General features: G+C 46.2%; 1 long non-coding RNA gene across 1 annotated transcript; it reads left to right on the top strand.

Moving 5' to 3' along the window:
- Nucleotides 1-7,705: 7,705 nt before the first annotated feature.
- Nucleotides 7,706-13,214, top strand: LOC140189605 (uncharacterized). The gene is made up of 2 exons (XR_011883508.1): nucleotides 7,706-9,275; nucleotides 11,267-13,214. It is a non-coding gene; the product is annotated as an uncharacterized lncRNA (long non-coding RNA).
- Nucleotides 13,215-18,617: the final 5,403 nt, after the last annotated feature.

The following is an 18,617-nucleotide window of genomic DNA, read 5'->3' as shown; positions in this document are numbered from 1 at the left end:
GATACAATTGTTTGGGCGATGGGACTTTCTTCAACAGCTCCAGGAATTGCAAACAGTTTGTGATGTACATGGCAGCCCTGGAGATAAGCAGGCAGAAGAACCCAGGAGTTGCAATACTGTACAACAGCAATATGTAGGGTATAAAGAAGGTATGAGATGGATTTGGCAAGCAGGGTTAAACATAATCCCAAGGGGTCCTGCAGTTATACTAATAGACAAAGGGTGACTCAGGTAAGAAGAGGTCCCGTCAAAGGTGACCTGTGTGTGGAGCTGTAGGAGATGGTTGAGGTTCTTAATGCCTACTTTTCCACACTGTTTTCTAAGGAGAATATCCTGGTAGAATCTCAGATGGTGATGAGGGGGCATGCAGGAGCGAGATATACCAGCTAGTTGAGCAGTGTCTCAGCAATGTCAGTAAGACTGAAAAGGTAGAGTTCTGAACGGTAAGACGAGGGAATGCACACAGTCCTTGTAGAGGGATCAAAAGTGGCGGGAGTGAGCAATTTCAAGTTCCTAGGTGTCGATATCTCACAGGACAAGGTCTAACATCGTATGGGCAGTGAAGGACTGATCAGGAATGGTCAGTAAGGTTTTGTGTGAGGAGTTCATGTCTGACAAATCTTTTGGAGATTTGTGAAAGTGATAGATAAAGGTAGGGTAGTGAATATTGTAATGTAGATTTTAGTAAGGCCTTTCACAAAGTTCTGCATACTGGGCTAATCTGGAGGGTATGGTTCAAACTTGAAAGTAAGTCTATCATGAAAGTATGTATAATCTTTTGCCCCTTAACCAGTGATGATAACTTCACTCAACTTACTCCATCATTAGTCCTAATCTGTTCTCAACTTCCCTCACCCCATCACTGAATGGTTCTCACAACCTATAGACTCACTTTTAAGGACTCTTCATCTCATGCTCTTGATATTGCTTGCTTACTTATTTATGATTATTGTTTTTTTCTTTTGTATTTGCGTAGAAACATAAAAAACCTGCAGCACATAGATTGTTGCTTTTCGCACATTGGTTGTTTGTTCACCCTGTTGTTCTTTCCTTGATTCAATAACGATTCTTGGATTTAATGCCGCTGCCTGCAAGAAAATGCATCTGAGGGTTGTATATGGTGACATATATGTATTTTGATGATAAATTTATTTTGAACTTTGAACATTGAATATGCTACTTTGAGTTGCATGGAATTTAGGGGGAACCAAGAGAGGTGGATTCAGAAATGGCTAAATTATAGGCAGTTAGGTGTACCTCAAGGATATATCTGGCTCTACTGTCTCTAAACTCATGACTGTGTGGCTGGGTACAGATCAAATACCATCTATAACTGTTTATCAATTTGCAGACAACAGCACTGTTTTCAACAAAATATCAGATGGCGACAAGGAGGCGTGCAGGAGTGAAATAGACAGGCTGGTGCAGTGGTGTCACTGCAACACATCAGCAGATTGTAGACTTCAGGAAGGAGAGGCTGGAAAAACACCCACGCCAGTGCTCAGTATGGGGGTGAGTGGTGGAAAGGGTGAGCTGCTTCAAGCTCCCGGGTGTTAACAGTCAGAGGATTTGTCTTGGGCTCAATACATCGATTCAGTCATAAAGAAGATCAGCAGGTCTACTTCATTAGCAGTTTGAGGAGATTTGGAATGTCACCAAGGACTTTTGCAAATTTCTATATATGTGCAGTGGAGTGCATTCTGACTGGCTGCATCACCACTTTGTATGGTGGCTCCAATGCACAGGATCACAAGGCGGTTGTAACTCTGCCAGCTCCATCGTGGACACCATTGAGGACATCGTCATCTGGAATTGCCCTCCACTCATTACCACCGTCAGCAAGGAGATACAGGAACCCGAACACTCACTCAACAATTCAGGAACAGTTACTCCTCCTCCGTCATCAAATTTGTGAATGACTCATGAACAAATGCACAACATGTCACTGTTCCAGTATTTACTTATTCTGCAATATAGGATTGTGTCATCTGGAATTGGCCTCCACTCATCACCACCATCAGCGAGGAGATACAAGAAGCTGAACACTCACCCTCAACAATTCAGGAACAGCTACCTCCCCTCCGTCATCAAATTTGTGAACAGTCCATGAACAAATGTGCACTATGTCTTTATTCTTTTTTGCAATATTTATTTATTTTGTAACATTGTAATTTTATGTCTTTGCAAAACGTTGAATTTCATTTCGTATAAGACAGTGATAATAGGAGATTCAGATTCTGACAGGAAGCAGATGATGATGATTGATAGTCATTTCCCCAACTGGAGGCTGGTGATTAATGGGGTAAGCCAAGGGTCAGTGATCTGGGAGTGAACTTCATCATTAATGTGCAGCAAGTTTGGAAACACCTCTTCACTGGTATATGTCTTCCAAAACATCTCCACTTCTTTCTTTTATCTCTTCAGCAATCATGATTTTCTCCTCAGTAAACAGTGGAGAGAAACATCTTACCCCATCTCCTGTACCCAATATGTACCTTTCTCTTTTTCCGACCAGAGTCTCAATATCTCGTTAGCCAAAGTTTCTAAACGTGCCAGGTTTACCTTTCACGGGAACATGGTGGTCCTAGGCTCGTGATATCACTCTTCCATGCTCCGCCTTGTTATTAGTTCCTTTCCCTTCAAACAGGTTCAGCCAAGTGACCTGTGCCAGCTCCAACTTAATTCCCTTCAAATTAGCCAGGGTCCAGCTCTGCACCGTTACTCTGAGAGGGTGTTCTGGTGTGGGATACTGCGCCCTGGATAGGGGCTGCTGTGTGGGACCCTCAGCTCTCAGGAGGGGCTGCTGTGTGGGACCCTCGGCTCTCAGGAGGGGCTGCTGTGTGGGACCCTCGGCTCTCAGGAGGGGCTGCTGTGTGGGACCCTCGGTTCTCAGGAGGGGCTGCTGTGTGGGACCCTATGCTTTGGACCCTACCATCACAAACTGGGGTACCGCCTCTCATAAAAATCCTTCACCTAGGGCCGATGTCGTTGGTACCCACATGGACCATGACCACTGGATCTTTTCCCTCCCACTGCAAATTCCTCTGCAGGTCAGATAAAATGTCCTGAACCCAGGCACCAGGCAGGCAACACAGCCTTCGGGATGCTCTATCCTTGCAACAGAGAACTCTGTCTATTCCCCTGACTATACTATCCCCAGTTACCACTACATTTCTCTTCTCTCCCCCCTCTTGAATGGCTCCCCGAACTACAGTGCCACAGTTAGGTTGCTGGTCCTTCCTACAGCCCCCACTCCCATCCACACAGAGAGCAAGAATCTCAGACCTGTTGGACAAGCTGAAGGACTGAGGCTCCTCCAGCACTGTCTCTTAGATTCCACTACCTGCCTCACTCGCAGTCACACCCTCCTGTCCCTGACCACAGACCAAACTTGGGGCTGCTAATCTAATGGGTGTGACTCCCCGCTGAAACAGAGAATCCAGGTAACTCTCCCCCTCCCTGATGTGCCACAGTGTTTGAAGCTCAGATTCCATGCCATCAGCTTTAAGCTTGAGTTCCTGGTGCAGCCAATACTTGCTGCAGATGTGGTCACCAGGAACCACAATGGGGTCCACCAGCTCCCACATCATGTAGCTACAGCACATCACCTGATCCTGCATCATCCCTACTTTATTTAATTAGCTGTGATTTAGTGACTTTTTATTCAACTGCTAGTTACCGGCTAGTTACCTGTGCCTCCTCGCCAAAGCCTCAAGTTCCCACTCCTACACTGGTCCACTCACACAATGGCCGCTCTGCTTTGGCCCTGCTTTACTTTTATCTGCTCCTGCTAATGAATCGTGAATCGATCGGTCCTCCGCTAATGCGCCGAGCCCTGTGAAACGCACTTGTTTTGAACTCTCCTCCCCGACCTCTCTCTGTCTGCGAATTGATTGGTGCGCCGCTAATGGTGCGTGCTAAGGGTCAGTGTCCTGACCTCTGGGGGTGCACTTTATACTGCCCTGTGCATTTATCCACATCAATGTCTGTAAGGCTGGAAATATCTCTTCACTGGTAATATGTCTTCCAAAACATCACCACTTGTTTCTTTTATCTCCTGAGCAATCGTGATTTTCTCCTCAGTAAACGGCAGGAAGAAATAGCTTACCCCATCTCCTATACCCAATGTATGTTTCCTTTTTTTCGACCGGAGTCTCAACATCTCGTTGGGCAAAGTTTCTAAACGTGTCAGGTTTACTTTTCACCTTAACAGGATCATGGTGGTCCTAGACTCTCGATATCACTCTTTAATTCTCCCACCTGTTGTTAGCTCCTACCCCTTCAAACAGATTCAGCCAAGTGGCCTGAGCCGGATCCTACTTAATTCCCCCCAAATTAGCCCGGCTCCAGCTTCTCTGGTGTGGAATTCTGCGCCCTGGGTAGAGGCTACTGTGTGGGACCCTCAGCTCGAAGGAGGAGCCCTCCACCCTGACTTGCGACTGAAGGACAGGCCTCCCAGGCGCACCACCACAAACCGGGGTACCGCACTAACTAAAAATCCTTCACCCTGATCCGACAGAGGAACCCAGGCTACAAGATCACTAACGAGTCTACAACAGCAAAAGTCCACTTATGCTAATGTGTGTGTGTGTTTGAAACAGATCCCTCGGTCGCTGAACCGTTGACGTGGGGAGTCCCCTGCATAAACTCGCTCCAGTTCAGTCACTGACTGACGTTCGGCGAGTGGAGCCCCCTGACTGGCTGCACTCCTTGAGATCGTCACTGGAGGGCGCTGCTGCCTCTTACTGCCGCCTTCCACAACAGCCCGGCTGCCCTGCTGAAGTTACAGAGATCACCCGACTTTCAGGGCGACTTCTTGGGATTAATGACCCCAAGCAGGGTGCTCTTAGTTTCAGGTATGATGCATTCTCTCAGGTAAAGTCAATTCGGTCATTAAACTGGAGGAATGGTCACGCAGTCGCAGGATGAGAATTGAATTGAGTTGACTATTTCTTGCATCCTTCACATACATGAGGAGTAAAAATCTTTACGGTACATCTAAATGTGCAATCATAGAAATTTATAATAAATAGAACAGTCAATGTAATATAGAGTGCATTCAAATCAGCGTGAACACGAGGAACTCTGCAGATGCTGGAATTTCAAGCAACACACATAAAAGTTGCTGGTGAACACAGCAGGCCAGGCAGCATCTATTGGAAGGGGTACAATCGACGTTTCGGGCTGGGACCCTTCGTCAGGACTAACTGAAAGAAGAGCTAGTAAGAGATTTGAAAGTGGGAGGAGGAGGGGGAGATCCGAAATGATAGGAGAAGACAGGAGGGGGAGGGATGGAGCCAAGAGCTGGACAGGTGATTGGCAAAAGGGATATGAGAGGATCATGGGACAGGAGCCCCAGGGAGAAAGAAAAGGGGGAGGAGAAAGCCCAGAGGATGGGAAAGGGATACAGTGAGAGGGACAGAGGGAGAAAAAGGAGAGAGAGAGAAAAAAGAATGTGTATATAAATAAGTAAATAACGAATGGGGTACGAGGGGGAGCTGGGGCATTAGCGGAAGTTTGAGAAGTCAATGTTCATGCCATCAGGTTGGAGGCATCAGACTGATGGCCCGGTGGAAGAAGCTGTCCCGGAGCCTGTTGACCCTGGCTTTTATGCTGCGGTACCGCAACTGGAACAGTTTGTGGTTGGGGTGTCCTGGGGCCCCAGTGATCCTTTTCACACCTGTCTTTGTAAGTGTCCTGAATCATGGGAAGTTCACATCGACAGATGCACTGGGCTGTCCACACCACTCTCTGCAGAGTCCTGCGATTGAGGGAAGTACAGTTCCCATACCAGGCAGTGATGCAGCCAGTCAGGATGCTCTCATTTGTGCCCCTGTAGAAAGTTCTTAGGATTTGGGGTCCCATATCAAACTTCCTCAATTGTCTGAGATGAAAGAGGCGCTGTTATGCCTTTTTCACCACACAGCTGGTGTGTATAGACCATGTGAGATCCTCGGTGATGTGTATGCCAAGGGACTTGAAGCTGTTGACCCTCTCAACCCCAGATCCATTGTTGTCAATAGGGGTTTGCCTGTCTCCATTCCTCCTGTAATCCACAACCAGCTCCTTTGTTTTTGCGACATTAAGGGAGAGGTTGTTTTCTTGACACCACTGTGTCAGTGAGATGACTTCTTCCCTGTAGGCCACCTTGTTATCATTTGAGATAAGACCAATCAATGTACAGTAGTGTTGTCGGCAAATGTAATTACCAGATTGGAGCTGTGGGTGGCGGTACAGTCACGGGTACAGTATACAGTGCAGGGAGTAAAGGAGGGGCCTCAGAACCCCCCTCCTCCCCGAGTACAGATTATCTAAATGAGAGAGCGGGGGTTCCAGTATACCGAGACCTGGAACCTTACGTGATTATGCTTTACCTCTGGGTTAAACATCTCATTCACCACCACTACAATGTATGAGAAATTTTTTTTTTGAAATATTAGAAGGCCGGTGTAGTTAAGCCTCTGCTCACTTCGTTAGATCGCATGGAATCCGTGGTCCATCCGACCGTTCGGATCCTGGATCTCCAACGACTCAACTTTGGATGAAATCCAAGCTGGAATGGTTTTGGGTAGGGAACATAGAACATAGAAATCTACTCCACATTACAGGCCCTTTGGCCCACAATGTTGTGCTATACAAATAACCAGCAGGTTTCAATGAGACCCTCCCCCATTCACGTGATTACTTTGAGTACAGAAGCAGAGATACCAAATGTTCAATATGAATCTTTTCATTCTGGCAATCTCTGGCTGCTCTCCAGGGCCATCACGTCTTTCCTTACATAGTAATATTGCTCGCAATAATTTAAATGCAGTCCCACCAGCTCCACACATTCTGGCTTTGATACCCCTTGATTTCATTTGCATTCTTTCATCTCACTTGCAAATTAACCCACAGGAAATTCTGAACTTGTCCCATAGATTGGATATCCAAATTTAAATGGTTGTTTCCAATCCTGTGTGTGTGTGTGTCTGTGTGTGTGTGTGTGTGTGTGTGTGTGTGTCTGTGTGCGTGTGTGTCTGTGTGTGTGTGTGTGTGTGTGCTGTGTGTGTGTTTGTGTGTGTGTGTGTGTGTCTGTGTGTGTGTGTGTGTGTCCCCTTATTCCACAACGGCTCTACAATTATCTTGATTAGATTTTTTTTGATTATGAGGACACTCACTCCTTGTTTATTGTCATTTAGAAATGCATGCACTAAGAAATGTGTCCATTGTGTCTCCTTTTGCATGCTGCCGGCGAGTGTGCCATCTCTGGAAAATAAATGAAATTAATGTGAAATCTCAGAGCAAGATTGCTGTACCAGAGGACCATCAGGGACTACTTTGTGCATTTTCACAGAAACATGGCCATTTTGGCTTCACCATTCTTTGCAAAGTATGGCAGTTCAGTTTTAGAAAGGTAGAGGAGGGGGGAGTATGCTTTGTGATTAACTCGTTGTGGTGCACGGATGTGGCTTTTCTGTCTCCATCCTGGAACACCTAACGGTCAAACGTGGTCTTCTTTTTAAAATCTCCTGTGGCGCTTTTCCGCCGCCATCCTGGTAGCGGTGTAGGTTCCACCTCACGCCAACGTCAGACAGGCCCTGGAGGAGCTGAGCACTGTGATGAGCAGGCCTTCTGCATCTTTGAGAGGGATTTCAAACTGGCCTGTTTGGAGATGCCTCCGGGCAACCTCTATCAGCATATCAGCTGCGCGACCAGAGGAGCCAACAAACCTGACCACCATGGAGAACGCTGACCGTGCAGATCGGCACCCACATTTTGGAATGTCCGATCACCCGGTTGTCCTAATGCTGGCAGCGCACAGGCAGAGACCAAAGGCAGTGCACCGGTAGTGAGGACCAAAGTCAAGGGAGCTGGAGGAGCACTTACTGGACTGGACAATATTCAGGGATCCATCTTAAAGTCCGAATGGACACGCCGCAGTTCTCACCGTCTTCATCGAGAACTGTGCGGATGAGCGGCGCGCCTTCCAGAACGTACCGGACATTCCCAAACCAAAAGCCGTGGATGAATCCGGAGATTCCCGCTCTGGCGGGGGTACTTTCTACACACCGAAACCTAACGTTATGACTGGCTGGGGCGCTTCACTCCCTGATGAGCTAAGAGTCTTTCATGCACGCTTTGAAAGAGAATAAAAGTGCATCCCTGCGAGTCCCCGGAGGATTCAATATCTCTGACTGGGAGACCGACATCGGAATTTCTCTCATGAGGGTGAGCTCTCGGATGGCGTCAAGCCCCGATGGTGTATGTGTATGGATTCTGATATACTGTGGCAATCAACAAGGACATCTTCAATTTCTCACTGCTGCAGTCGGAGGTTCCCAGTTGCTTCAAAAAGCGACAACCATGCCCATGAAGATATGTATTTTCATTAGGAGCTTGCGGGGACCAGCACGTCACCAAAAGCGCTCGCATGTTTCTAGGAAAGCATCTTAACGGGTGGCATGGCCGTCCGGCGTTGGGGTTGGGGGAAGGGACGCTGCACTACACAGGAACGGAAAGAGCTGTGTAACAATGTAAACGGAGCCAGCTCTGCCGTGAGCACTGGCCGTTTTTTATCATGCGATTGTCTTTCATTGCACGAATGAATGTCCCGCTTTAAGACCTGCAGCGAAAACGGTCAAATTTAATGACATAATCCTCACCCTCCCCAACTCTCCCCGAGCCCGAGGCCGTTTCGACCCCCATTAATCGTCCGGTTTGGCGGGAACTGACCGGTAAAACTGGTGTTTAAAAGTGTGTGTGTGTGTGTGTGGGGGGGCGGGATTGCAAAAAATGAGCTCCTGGAGATAGAGAGAGAAGAACAAGGAGGAGAGAGGAAGGAAGCGCGGGGTGGGGGGGGGGGGAGGAGGGGAGAGAGAAAGGGAGAGAATGAAAGAGAGAGAGAGCGAGCGAACAAATGGGTTTCTTCAGTGAGGGGTATCAGTCACCAACAACCACGCAGCCACTCCCTCGGCTCGCCCTGGGCTGTAGCTTCCCCCGTTTGCGAAGGGTGGGAGGCCCCCAGGTCCTGAGGAAGTTTTAACGTGATCCGTGACCATCGCGTCACGGGCTCCCTCTTCATATAAAATTGCTCCCAGACTCAACACAGCCATCATTTGAAGCGGAGAGCTACCATCGCGTTGAGACCTCTATTGTCGCGACTAGAGCCTGCTCCGGGAGGGAAGACAGAGGAATTATATTTTTAGCCAAAACTCGATCGCACCCACAACAAGATGATTAAATTCTTGATCGTGTTTTTGATGGTTGTTGGAATTGCTGTGACGGAAAACACGGTATGTACAAGTTCCCGATCTCTCTGCTCTACATGTCCGTCTGTGAATCACAATGGTACAGTATTGATTTCCGACAGGTTTCAGTAATAGAAAGGACGCGAGGTCGCCTTCGGACACTAACCCAGCGTACGCGACAAGGTTTCAGAAGTTGGTATGATACCGGCTCATTGTCTTACACAATGATAGCCTGCTTGAATTTCGGAGGGGTCGGCTTCGTGTAATTAACTCTAAATTAACAAGTCTGCTACGATAATGTACCATTGTCCGGAGTTGTTCCCTCCTCGCTTTCTAAATCGGAATTGTTAACTTATCCCAGCCGGACTGACGGGGTTTTGCCCTTCGCTGAGCTGTTCCCGACTTCTGTTGGCGGTGGGGTATAACTTTTCGAGTTTGCCGTGTTCTGATAGTGTTTTAGACGGTGAGTTGTCCTCGCCAGGCGAGGAGGGGGGCTCGCTGCTCCCGAACAGAGCCGAACCTCCAGTGACTTTCCTCCCTGCTCTACTCCGATCTTTCCCACACCGGATAACTTACATTCCAGGGCCGATCCTGACTGGCGACAAAAGGGACGCTGACCAGCCCAGCGGAGCGGTGGCCGCCTCTCCCGTTTTGTCAATTTTAAAGCAAAATCGGAAGCGATGCGAAGTGAACTAGAAACCCGGCTCTAAGATCACAGCGCAGAATTAAAAATCATCGCACCCAGAACCTCGCCCATTCACTTGCACTGATCCAGCAATAAGCATTTGGGGTGGCGGTGCAGGGATACATCTCTACCAATGGACGTGTAAGACGCTCCTTCCCTCCGATAGCCTGCAGGTCACCCACGGGCAAGGTGTAGCCTCCCCTCCCCCCTCTTAGGGTCACGGGAGGCCATGGGATCTGGTGGTGGATGGTCGTATGAGCAGCCTGTGCATATCACAGGTCCTGGTTAAGCGACCACTGACACCCGGCAGACAATCTCTGATTGATAATGGCTGACATGTCATCTGTCTTTTAAAGACACTGCCCAGAAGGAGGTAATGGCAAACCTCTTCTGTAGAAAAACTTAATAGTCTTGGATAAGACCATGATCGCCTACGTAATACACAGGGCAGATAATGATGATGATGCCGATACTATATAGAACCTTGAGGTTCGTCTTTCTACAGGTAGCCACTAAACAAAGAGACCCAAAAGAACCCATTAGATCTGCCCATTGTCTCATTGAGAGAGAGAGAGAGAGAGATTTCTATTTCCCCTTTTAGTATCTATCCACATGCTATATGTCACCATAGATATCGGTAGCGTAGTGGTTAGCACGACGCTTTATGGTGCAGGAGATCTGGGTTCAATTCCCGCTGCTGCCTGTAAGGAGTTTTGTACGTTCTCTTCGTGAATTGTATTTCGTGCACTGGTCGGTAGGTTAATTAGTGGTTGTAAATTGTCCTGTGGTTAGGTTAAGGTTAAATCGGGGGTTGCTGAGTGGTGTGGCCGGGTCAGCCTATTTCACACTGTATAAATAAATACAGTGGCCAAGTGGTTAAGGACTAGCGAATTGGACATGAAGGTCGTGAGTCCGAGCCCCAGCCGAGGCAACGTTTTTTTACCCTTGAGCAAGGCACTTAACCACACATTGCTCTGCGACGACCGTCGTATGGGAAACTGGTGTATGGATCCTAACGCCCTTCCCTTGGACAACATCGGTGTTGTGGAGAGGGGAGACTTCCAGCATTGGCAACTGCTGGTCTTCCATACAACCTTGCCCAGGCCTGCACCCTGGAGAGTGAAGACTTTCCAGGCGCAGATCCATGGTCTCGCAAGACTAACGGATGCCTTCACTTAAATAAATATTCCTTATGTATACATTTATGTATAACACTGAATCTGTGAATTGAGTACATTCTCCTGTGCAATATTTACATGCTGGTGCCCATTCCCTGCATGGACTGTTTTTTAAATTATCGTTGTCCATTCCCACATAGTTAATGGGTGCATGTGTTTGTTTTGTTTTGCAGATAAAACCTGCTACTGGCAGTACCACAAATCAGACGGACAGCAGCATGTCCACCACTCAAACACCCACTATGTCCACCCATCAAGCATCCACTATGACCAACACGGGCACCACTAGTGGCACTGGTACAGGAGGCTTCAGACTGCATTCGTTCAACTGGCTGTTCCTCCCCCTCACCATCACTGCCACCATATTCTACCTCTCCTGCTGAAGGCTGCTTTGGCCTCACTTGGCTACGAGGCAGCACATCATTCAAACATCAGCTCAACACCATGGAGCTCATGATGGGTGTACAGCTCAGCAACTGGATTTCAAACGTTATTCTGTTGTTCCTCTCGTTTCCTGAAGACCAAATCATCACTGGCGAATATCACCTTTGAGTTCACTTCCCTGGTGTGAAGTGATCACGTTGAACTGAAATGAATTTGTTAGTCCCTTCTCTCACTCTCTGTCTCTGTTTCTCTGTCTCTGTCTCTCTCTCTCTCTGTTTCCTTCTTTATCTCTTTGCTGCTGAACTGAGCTGCCCTGATAGTTACCATGTGTGAAAGGAAGAATGATTCGAAGAGCTTTCTGTCCACACTCTGCCCGTGTTCTTTTTGTTCTGTGTAAATAATTTGACGAATTAACCAGCAATTTTCTGTTGAAACAAGGCCTGATGAGACCTTTAATTCGTCGGGAAGCCACTCATTCGATAATAATAATAATAATGGACGTTCAGAGAAAACAAGTTGAAGATCAGTGGGACTGTTGAGAGAACCAGACCCGTCAAACTTCAGTGCGAGGATACGCTCCTGGCTGATGCCAAGATTGGATTTTACCAACACACACACACATACACACACACACACACACACACACACACACATACAGAGTCACACACACTTACTGCTAGAGAATGTTCAATTCTGTTATAAGTTTAATTTTTTAATATTTTAGGACTTTTAGGGAGGTAATGGATCACATATTTATTGGATATAAATATTTAGAGCTACCTCTTTATCATCTGGTTTTTAAAATTGAAAACTAAAATGATACAGTATTGTGCAAAAGTCTTAGGTACCCATATATAGCTGAGTTGCCCAAGACCTTCGCACAGAACTGTAGTAATTTTATGTATTGCACTGTACTACTGCCGCAAAAAAAATTCATGACATATCTACGGTAAGGGAGTGGGAAGCACCAGAGAGACATTTTGTAACGACTAGTTGTATGGAAGCAAATTACCTTGATAGTGTCCCAGGGCTGGGCATGTCTGCACCTGCACCATTGCCCCCACCGTTTCCGCTCCCATGTTGACAAATACAGTACTGTGCAAAAGCCTCAGGCACCCTAGGAATGTGTGTGCATACATAAGAATTTTGCACAGTACTATATGTCAGTCTGAGATTCAAACAGTAAGCTTTGTTAGACAGTGATGCACACTTTAATTCTGAATTCGTAAGGAAATGAGAACCACAGTTTCTGAATGCCACCATCCCTTTAAATGACTGTAGTCAGTGAGTTTGGCTCCTCGGACTGACACGGACCCATGGTTCCATGGTACTGAAATGTCCAAATAAAATTTCTGGTAATGTCTTAAAAGACAACTTTGTTTCACATCCAGTTCATTTTTAGCAGCACTAATGGCATTTGGCAAGTACTGTATTTTATGATTACGTTTCTGATAGCATCTACTTGAGCTGTAACCAATTTCTAGATGTGATAGTTCATGGCATTTTGTTTTGGAACAAAATCGATAGGTTTATTGTTTGTATAATTAACTGTTGTGATTGTCAATTTAAAAGTAAATATTGTATTAAAGGGGACTTTAATGATCTCTCTGCTGTATATAAAAGGTACTGGAAATCATTTAAAGAATCAGATATTTAAGCTTTGCCTCAAGCTAATTTGGAAAATTAAAAAAAGGATTCTTGAATTATTTCAATAAACTAATTAATTATAAAAATAAACTATGTGCTGTGAGATGGTGTAGGTCATTATACCGACTGCCTTGACTGGAAAGTGCGTTCTTCAATTCCAAGACGAGTAAGGACAGATTCCAAACACCCTGTCCTGATTCAATTAGAGTTCACAGGTATTTGGTTTGATTGCATTCACATGCACGTACAAGGGTGAGATGTAATGAATACGAAGGTACACTTGCAGTTTTACACAGGGTGTTTCATATCTTCAGCATGTCCCATTGGATCAGATTTATTCTCACCGAATTATGTGATGTAAGATTTGCTCTTGAGTTTGCAGTGTGCTGCATACATTTGAAGTGCACTGACTGATGGAGGAAATGTGCCAAACGGATCACAGCAAGTTCCGAAACACAATGCAGAAGTGAGCACAAAGAGGAGAAAATCTGCAGATGCTGAAAATCCAGAGCAACACACACAAAATGCCGCAGGAACTCAGCAGATCAGGCAGCAATTAGGGAAATGAATAGGTTGTTGATGTTTTGGGCTGAGACCCTTCCTTGGGACTAGAAAGGGAGCTAGAAGGTGATAGGTGAAACTAGGTAGGTGGGAAAGGTAAAGGGCTGGAGAGGAAGGAATCTGATAGGAGAGGAGTGTGGACCATAGGAGAAAGGGAAGCTGGAAGAGAGCCAGGAGGAAGTGATAGGCAGGTGAGTATTTCAGCATTCTCCATTTTATATGTTCTGTGTCACAGAGTTTCACTATTGTCCTTTTCTCCCTCTGTCCTGTTTGCCTAACAAGCCAAAGTGAAATGCTTCATAAAGAACCAATCCTCTCAAAAAAGATGCTTTCGAACAACTTTTTGCAGTAAACATAAAAATCAGTAGCTACCTTGCATCAAAGTCCAAATAGAGCACAACTTCCATTGTGTATTTGAACTAATTGAGGTCCTGCTGTCAGATACCTCCGCTGGTGGAGGTGTGGTGGGGCATTAAATGGAGTCCAAGTGTGTTCTCTTGTGAAACCAAGAGATCTCAGAGCAAGACTTAAGGAACCTGTCTCTCTGTGGTTCTGGGCCATGTTTTTCATTCAGTCACCATCATAGCGCTGAATATGTGATCACTGTTTATGCAAGTAAACAGTACCACATGAATGAATTTATACCTTGCTGGATATAAGTCTCAAACTTGTATTCATGGCCTCCCTTGGTGATAGGATGAGGCCACCCTTGGGGTGAAAGAGCAGCACTTTATATTCTGTCTGGGTAGCATCCAGCTTGATGGCATGAATATTTGTTATTTAATTTCATAATTCAAACCAATTAAAATCTTGCCCACAAGGTAAGGTGAAGTCAATGGCATTTACTGCCCCGATGATATGGTGAGAGCAGAAGGATCATGTGAGGGACTGATACTTCTGTCTGAACAGTGTGTCTCTGCTGAAAACACAAAATACATCGAATGCCCCAATCTCCCTTCAGCCATGAGACCTGTACGACAGTTGTCTTGCAATACCAAAGCCACCAGAGGCATGGAGTCTAGAGGAGGCAAATGAAGATGCTTTTATACTCTAGACCTCTTGGAATGAATGCTAACATTATGTTGCCTTCCTCACCACTAACTCAACCTGCCAGTTAAAGTTTAGGGTGTTCTGCACAAGGACTCCCAAGACTACTTACATCTCAGATTTTTGTTTTTTCTGTCCATTTAGAAAATAATCTGCACATTTATTTCTACTACCAAAGTGCATGACCATGCATTTTCCAACATTGTATTTCATTTGCCACTTTCTTGCCTGTTCTCCTAATCTGTCTAAGTCTTTCTGCAGCCTTTCTGTTTCCTTAACAATGCCTGCCCCTCCACCAATCTTTGTATCATCTGCAAACGTGGCAACAAAGCCATCTATTCCATCATCCAAGCCATTGGTATACAGCATAAAAAAGAAGTGGTCCCAACACCGACCCCTGCAGAACACCACTAGTCACTGGCAGCCAACCAGAAAAGGATCCTTTTATTCCTGCTCACTGCCTCCTACCAATCAGCCAATGCCCAAACCATGTTAGTAAGTTTCCTGTAATACCATGGGTCTTTGTTTGGTAAGTAGCCTCATGTGTGGCACCTTGTCAAAGTGTCACAATGACGAGGGCATTGGGAGCAAGGGTGGATCCAAATGCAAGACACATCTTGTGAGGTTACTTAGATTTAGTTTATTGTTCGATACCAGGAGAGCTAGGCAGGAGCAGGAGCAGTGAACTGGACAAGGACTCAGGATTACGACTAGGATGGGACCAAGGGTCTGGGCTTGGATTTGGAATCGGCTCCCAGAACTAGAGGAGATATGAAGAGGCTAGGGTATGGATTCCAAGCCAGAGACTGGGCAAGGACCCAGAACCTGGGTCTTGCCTTGGGCTCGGACCCCAGAACCAGGCATGGACATGACATGGGCTAGGGAGAGGACGAACATGGAAAACAGAACCTTGGTCTCGGGAGAGCAGGTACATGGAACCATAGACACATACACAGAACAGAGAGCCGGGACCCCTCCTTGGGTACAGGACATAGGGCCGGGACTCATGACCCCCCACGGAGCAACGGCAAGACGGCCAGACTTACCCCACGGAGGCGAGGACTAGATAGGACAAGACATGACCCCCCATGGGGCAACGGCAAGATGGCCTGACTTACCCCACGGAGGCGAGGAGCAGACAAGACAAGACATGACCCCCCGTGGAGCAACGGCAAGATAGCCTGAATTACCCCACGGAGGCGAGGAGCAGACAAGACAAGACATGACCCCCCGTGGAGCAACGGCAAGACGGCCTGACTTACCCCATGGAGGCGAGGACAAGACAAGACAAGACCAACATAAATGAAGACCAGACAGTACCTATCTAGCTCCGGCGATGGAACTAGACCGAAGTGCCGGCGGGGGCTGCAGATGAGGGCTAGAGGCGAGAGGGGCAGAGAAGGGATTCAGACAAGGGGGTAGGACAGGAATCACAGACCACCAGGGCCAGGACTTGACTCAGAACTGGGAAGCCGCCAGGACCAGGACTCGACTTGGTGCTTGAATGCCGCCAGAGACAGGACCTGACTTGGAGCCTCCGGGTAGTGGCGAGCTCTCGACTCAGCCTGGGAACAGTAGACAGCGGTTCTTGATTCCCTCCGGTGGGTTAACTGACGGACCCACCTTGATGAGGAAACTTTGCAGGCTCACTTTGGCGAGGTAACTGGACAGGATTGCTCCGGTGAGGAAGGGTGAACTACCGGCACACGCTTCGGCAGAGACTAGGCTTGCTCCGGCCAGATGACATCGGCGCACTGTGCCTTTGATGACTTTGCAGACGCTCCCGCGCCGAATGGCTGAAAGTTGGAGACTATAAACTACCGGTTCAGCTGAGCGTTAATTGCCTCTAATCACCAAAGTCGAGGGACACGGGAAAACAGAATCAACGGTCCGGATCGTAACATAAACAAGGTAAATTTAAAGGGACCCCGATCCGGACCATGACACAAAGGCCTTTTGAAAATCCAAATATACAGCATCTACTGCATCCCCTTCATCTATAGTCATAGTCATACTTTATTGATCCCAGGGGAAATTGGTTTTCATTACAGTTGCACCGTAAATAATTAAATAGTAATAAAACCATAAATAATTAAATAGTAATTTGTAAATTATGCCAGCTCTCATGTAATCATCCTACTTGTAATCTCCTCAAACAATTCCAACAGGTTCATCCGGCAATTTTTCCCTTAAGGAAACTGTGCTGACTTTGTCCTATCTTGTCCTGTGTCACCAAGTGCTTCATCACCTCATCCATAACAATTGACTCCAACATCTTCCCAATCACTGAGATCAGGCTAACTGATCTATAATTTCCTTTCTTAAAGAGTGGAGTGACATTTGCAATTTTCCAGTCCTCTGGAACCACGCCAGAATACAATGATTCCTGAAAGATCATTGCTAATGCCTCCACAATCTCTACCACTATCTCTTTCAGAAGTCTAGGGTGCAGTTCATCTGGTCCAGGTGACTTATGTACCTTCAGGTCTTCCAACTTTTTGAGCACCTTCTCCCTTGTAATAGTAACTGTATTTACTTCTTTTCCCTCACACCTATCAACATCTGGCACACTGCTAGTGTCTTCCACAGCAAACACTCATGCAAAATACTCATTTAGTTCATCTGCCATCTCCTTGTTATTATTTCTCTGGCCTTATTTTCTGGTGGTCCTATATCCACTCTCTTCTCTCTTTTATCTCTTTATATACTTGAAAAAGCTTTTTCTATCCACCTTGATATTGTTTGCTGGCTTGCTTTCATATTTCATCTTTTCCCTCCTAATGATTCTTTTAGTTGTTTTCTGTAGGTTTTTTAAAGGCTTCCCAATCCTCTATCTTCCCTCTAATTTTTGCTTTGTTATATGCCCTCTCTTTTACTTTCACATTAGCTTTGACTTCCTTTGTCAGCCATGGCTGTACTATTTTGCCATTTGAGTATTTTGTTGTCTTTGGAATAAATTTATCTTGCACTTTCCTGATTTCCCCCAGAAGCTCAAGCCATTGCTGCTCTGCTGTCATCCCTGCCAGCATCTCCTTCCAATTTACTTTGTCCAACTCTTCTCCCATACCATTTTAATTTCCTTTACTCCACTGAAATACTGCTATGTCAGACTTTACTTTCTCCCTATCAAATCTCAAGTTGAGCTCAAGCATATTGTGATCACTGTCTCCTAAGGGTTCCCTTACCTTAAACTCCCTAATCACCTCCGGTTCATTGCATAACATCCAATCCAGTATAGCTGATCCCCTAGTAGGCTCACTGACAAACTGCTCTAAAAAGTAATCTCGTAGACGTTCAGCAACTTCACTCCCTTGGGATCCATTACCAACCTGATTTTTACCAATCTATGCACATCTTAAAATCTCCCATGACTATCATAACATTGCCCTTTTGACACACCTTTTCTACTTTCCATTGTAATCTGTAGTCCACATCCCAGCTACTGTTTGGAGACCTGTATATAATTGCCATTAGGGTCCTTTTACCCTTGCAGTTTCTTAACTCAATGCACGAGGATTCAACTTCTTTCTAATGATTTCATACCATTCATTACCAGCAGAGCCACGCTACCTCCTCTGTCTACCTTCCTATCCCTCCGATACAATGTGTAACCCTGGATATTCAGTTCCCAACTACAAACATTCTTCAGCCATGACTCCGTGATGGCCACAACATCATACCCGACAAACTGTAAAAACACAACGAGATCATCCACCTTCTTTCTTATACTCTGTGCATTGAGATATAACACTTGGAGTAATGTATTTGCTACCCTTTTTGATTCTGCGTCCCTAATGCACTGATACGGACCTTGCTGGCTACAACTTTGTCCGATCATCTGCCTGCCCTTCCTGGCAGTCTGACTGCATGCTATCTTTGCTTTTT

The sequence above is a fragment of the Mobula birostris genome, chromosome 2 (assembly GCF_030028105.1).
Source record: "Mobula birostris isolate sMobBir1 chromosome 2, sMobBir1.hap1, whole genome shotgun sequence".
Lineage (NCBI taxonomy): Eukaryota > Metazoa > Chordata > Chondrichthyes > Myliobatiformes > Myliobatidae > Mobula > Mobula birostris.
This window is presented reverse-complemented; position numbering and strand designations above follow the sequence as displayed.